At 45.5% G+C, this 5,000-nt stretch overlaps 2 non-coding genes and 1 pseudogene across 2 annotated transcripts in view; all 3 read right to left on the minus strand.

Moving 5' to 3' along the window:
• The window catches only part of LOC143265102 (large subunit ribosomal RNA), a 5,320-nt pseudogene extending 4,286 nt beyond the window's left edge, over positions 1-1,034 (minus strand).
• A 1,816-nt stretch (positions 1,035-2,850) lies between these two features.
• On the minus strand, positions 2,851-3,005 carry LOC143265106 (5.8S ribosomal RNA). The gene has a single exon (XR_013039273.1). It is a non-coding gene; the product is annotated as a 5.8S ribosomal RNA (ribosomal RNA).
• Positions 3,006-4,991: 1,986 nt separating this feature from the next.
• Positions 4,992-5,000, minus strand: part of LOC143265099 (small subunit ribosomal RNA) — a 1,933-nt gene continuing 1,924 nt past the window's right edge. The window contains exon 1 of the ribosomal RNA XR_013039269.1: positions 4,992-5,000. This exon is cut by the window's right edge and continues 1,924 nt beyond it. This is a non-coding gene — a ribosomal RNA (small subunit ribosomal RNA).

Genomic DNA, 5,000 nt, shown 5'->3' on the forward strand with positions numbered 1-5,000 from the left:
AACGAGGCCCATCCTCCCTTAGTCGACTTCACGGACGACTTTCACTTTCATTTCGCCTTTAGGTTTATCAAATCCCAATGACTCGCGTACATGTTAGACTCCTTGGTCCGTGTTTCAAGACGGGTCCCGAGAGTACCCAAAGCAATAGCGTCGCCGACCGGTAATTCAAAGTTTGGCCAGTCCAAGGACTCCGCCTGCCAACAGCCCGCCAGGCCCGGTTACGGCGCTAAGTCCGTACATCCGGTATCTAGACTGGAACGAGCTTGCGGCGGTCCTGGACGCAGTGCGTTCGAGAATTTTGCGGCCCGATACCGTCTGAGTACCGTCGCGCAGTCGGCCGGGCATCCAAGGGGCTGTCATCGTACGCTAAAAGCGACGGACAGTCTTCGCCTCGGGCCTTAGACCGACACGCAACGGGTCGCGACGTTCTACTAGGGGAGAAGTGCACGACTACATAGCCGGAACATTCGCCGCGGGTGGTGTGCCCACGCCGATGGGAAACCCGCCGTAACGGGACCATCCGGGGCACTATCGCACCAACACGGGAGCCAGCTTCGTTGACGATGAATCTCCCCATTCGATCTTTTGGGTTTCTCGGGTTTACCCCTGAACGGTTTCACGTACTCTTGAACTCTCTCTTCAAAGTTCTTTTCAACTTTCCCTCACGGTACTTGTTCGCTATCGGTCTCGTGGTCATATTTAGCCTTAGATGGAGTTTACCACCCACTTAGGGCTGCACTCTCAAGCAACCCGACTCTAAGGAGAGATCCACCCGAGACGCGTACCGGTCGCTACGGGCCTGGCACCCTCTATGGGTAAGTGGCCCCATTCAAGATGGACTTGGACGCGATTCGATGTCTCGGGATAAACGGATCCTCCTGAACACTACATTTCCCAGCGGCGTTAACCGCGGGATTCAGTGCTGGGCTCATTCCTGTTCGCTCGCCGCTACTAAGGAAATCCTTGTTAGTTTCTTTTCCTCCGCTTATTAATATGCTTAAATTCAGCGGGTAATCTCGCCTGCTCTGAGGTCGTCGAAATTTTATTATTTCTTTTCAAAGTTATACCACAAACTGTACGCTCTTTTCGGGGTTTCGACACGTAATACGAAAGGTATATTAATACCAACGACGCACAGGGATTATGTCGTTCGATTTTTTCCTTGTATCGTTCGATAACCAACTATTTTTCTCTTTTCGGATCAACACAATATCGTCGACTACTCGAAGGTACGTACGAGCCAAAATGAAAGCTCGGTGTCTCCTCTCTCTTTTGTTCGACAAAAGAAAAAAGGCACTTAAAACGCCGCATATTCGGGCAGGCGGGACAACGACAAAAAAAAAAACGACGACGACGACGTCCGGTTGTTCTCGACTCGCGTCGGAGTATATATGTATATATTATAATCGGATATATCTTTTTATCTATCCAGGGCGCGTTAAAACAAACGACGAGGAGAGACTACGACAACGAGGAGATAAAGGTCGGACCTTTTCTTCTTACCCTCGGCGCGCTCTCGCACACGATCGTTTCATGTTTCTTTTGTCCCCTAAAGGATACATATACCGTTACAACATATTTACGTTCGAATATACACTCGACGGTCGATAAACCGTAAAGACGCATCGTCCGATACGTTTTTTCTTTTGCTGTCGCGTTCCGACGCAAAATCCCAAGAAAAGGGCGAGAATGCCAGAGACAGCCATGTAAACCATCGGTGACTTATCATGGTCCAGAGAATAAAGGGTTAAAGGAAAAAAAAATCCCATTTTTAACGTGCGTGGTACACCTTCGTCGTGTATATATCGTTCGATGAAACCACGAGCGCACAAAAGGAGGAACAAAAGCGTTTCGAGATCGATCTTCGGTGTAAATGTCATTGTTCATTTGCGTTCGACCGTTGTTCGATAAAAGAAATTTAACACACGAACAACAATGAAGGGAGACTCTCGCAAGACGATCACCAAATAAGCGTTTATCGTTCGATCGGTCCGGGTTTTTCAACGTCCGTCCGGCACAATTATGCACTTCGAGGACTGGACGACCGGAACCCGTATTGGGATCGCGCGGTCTTCCGCTTCTAATCAACGACAACGAAGCGATCTGCGCTTGTAAATGTTAAAAAAACGTGGCGAAGCTACGATCTCGTAATAATTTAACCGTGAAAGAGCTTCCGTCGCACGTTTATTTTTAACTTTTCTCCTCGTTGTATAAACTTTCGCACCGTCGAAAAAAAAATTCGACAATCATTTCAGACAACGTCGGGAGCGCGGAGAAACGCCGTAAACACGCTCTACTCTCGGCTTGCTTCCTTCAAATTGGTGTCTAACAATTCTCTCGCAGGGCGAAGAATCATTTTCTCTCTCGTCTAAATATCCTTCTGTAGTTAGGTGTTTTCGACTCGGGAGCGCTCTTTCACGGGCGGTCGTATATGGTCTCTTTTAGGGGTTTAACTAGAAACCACGACTCACGCAAGCCGAGATAAGCGCATTCCGCCGAGAAGATCCTAAAAACTAAGAATTGCGAGATATACGAAAATGTTCTTCTGTCGCCTGTGAAAAAAATGAACACTAGCAAAGAGAGGGCGAGACACGAACGTTCCATTTAACATTCTCCGCGTCAAACGCCGACGAAATGTCCAACCATCGCTCGTACGTTTTCGCCAATTTCGCAAGTTGTTCTCTCTCTCGCGTTCGACCATCGGATCCCGCTCCGAAACGTTCGACTTTTCGGCGTTTAACAGTTTCGTTTTATCTAGTCGAACGACGAGCGGTACCGAAAAAAATTTAACAATGAAGAGAAAACCTTTTGCTGCTAAAGGCAAACGCAAGCAGTCTTTAGTTATATAAACGACCCTCAGCCAGGCGTGGTCCAGGAATTGTATCCGTGGACCGCAATGTGCGTTCGAAATGTCGATGTTCATGTGTCCTGCAGTTCACACGTTGACGCGCAATTAGCTGCGTTCTTCATCGACCCACGAGCCAAGTGATCCACCGTTCAGGGTAATCGTATAAAAATTTTTGTTCATATTTAACAACTCAGCGTCTGAAAACCAGTATGTACGTGATTTATTTAACCTGGTTTATAAATTCGTTCGATTGTCCATAGAATACTAACTCCAATCCAAGCGCAAGATCGAGTATCGGTATTCGGACGTCGTCCCGTCATAGCTCTGTTCACAGATTTACCCGAGCTGATTGATGATTAAGACGACACGATAACGTCCATGGACGGGTAAAGGACCGTATAAAACTACAGAACCGCCGATGAAACGACGCTCTGTGACGCATTTCTCTTCGTGCGGCGAGTTTTCAGTCCGTTCCGGGTGGTAAAGTCATTCAAAAACCGTGGAAAATACGAAACGCGCTGTCGCGCGTAACACAGAGTCTCCTGCTCGCTGCTTACATATATTGGACGTCTTGGCGGTATCGCGAGATTCGATACGGACACTCCATGGCCGGCGTCAGATCGGTCTACCAACGAAGGAGACTACGCTATCGTTTTCGCTTCTCAGCCGGTCCGTAAAGCGATACGTTACCATATCGTCCGTCGTAAGCAGGCGGACTCTCGTGAAGTTGCGACTTCGTTCGTCGAAGCGGTTTCGTGGTTCGATTTCCATCGGTTACCCGGACACCCCCCGCGTGAAAGCCTCCGTGTCACACTCTAAATTTCGTTTCTCGTTTAACACGAAATAGAGAGAGGCTAAAAGGGGGTGTTCCCTTTGTCCAAAGACAAAATTTATAGAGAGAAAGAAAATAAAATGAGAGTCTCTCACGAAGCGGGCGAAAAAAAAAAAACAAGAAATTTAACAATTTTTTTTCGCAAACCCATGCATTTCGTTACCAAACGTCCCAAAATATTTCTTTATATTCTCTCTCGTGTTTTCACACGGGGTCGAGAGAGTACGCAACACGAATCAAGAATAAAAATTATAGAAAGGAAAGTCCGATAAGAATATTTCGAGATTCTTATAACCTTCACCTCTTCCTTACTTCTCCGAAATCTCTCCGCTTTCCTGGCGCGTATCTATTTAACAATTTCGATTCTCTCCTCCTTTTAACTCAGACGTCGCAACGAACGGGTACACCATGCATACGATCCATTTTTTACATAACGAACCTTCTGCCGGTAAAATTCGCGACAGATTCATTTATGTATAGATATATTTTTATATGAGAATGTTCGGGATTTTCCTTCGTGTTCAAGTTGAACATTCTTGTTACGACGACTTTTTGTATTTATCGAAGGATCGTGCGGTACCCGTTAATAAGAAGTAAACGACGTCCCGGGAGAGTCGAAACTTTTCTTATACGCTACGGAAAGAAGAGCCGAGAAGATAGAGAGGAAACTCTCGATTTTCTTTCGTCGGTAAACTTTCATTCTTTCTATTTACAGCGTTCGACATGAAACGGCGTTGCTCTCTCATTTTTTAAACTTTATTTAACGTTAGCGCTTGTTCGTACGAAACGCGTCGGCGGATACGAAATACGGACGGGAGTATCGACGATGAGAACCAAAGCGACCTCCTACACGTAACCGTAATATCTCTCCGCATCACGACTGCCGTAACGACGAATTGTCATTTAACATTTTTGGTATCTGTTTTTTCTTTCGTTTGTTTGCTACTACCTCCAAATATTTCTCTCCCTTTCTCTCTCAATCATCTATCGTGGCTCGTTTATACGCATTTTTGTTGTGTACGGCCAATATATTTATTATTTGTTTATTATACGCGAGGAGCTGCACTTTTCATCCTCATTTTTGCGTATCATGTGTTATAGTCATATATACTTTTGGCTGCTTTTCACAGTTTTTGCGTGTATTCATATCGAGAGTCATAGATTTTGTCAAGTTTTTCTTTGGCACGTACTGAATATATTATTATCATGTGTTTAGTGTCTTTGCGTATCATGTGTTTTAATGTCAAGAGCTCAACGTAGTGATAGAGTTTTCTCTCTTTCAAACTTTGTAAGTTTGTTTAAAACTTTCGTTAATGATCC

This window comes from Megachile rotundata, chromosome 8 (genome assembly GCF_050947335.1).
Source record: "Megachile rotundata isolate GNS110a chromosome 8, iyMegRotu1, whole genome shotgun sequence".
Classification (NCBI taxonomy): Eukaryota; Metazoa; Arthropoda; class Insecta; order Hymenoptera; family Megachilidae; genus Megachile; species Megachile rotundata.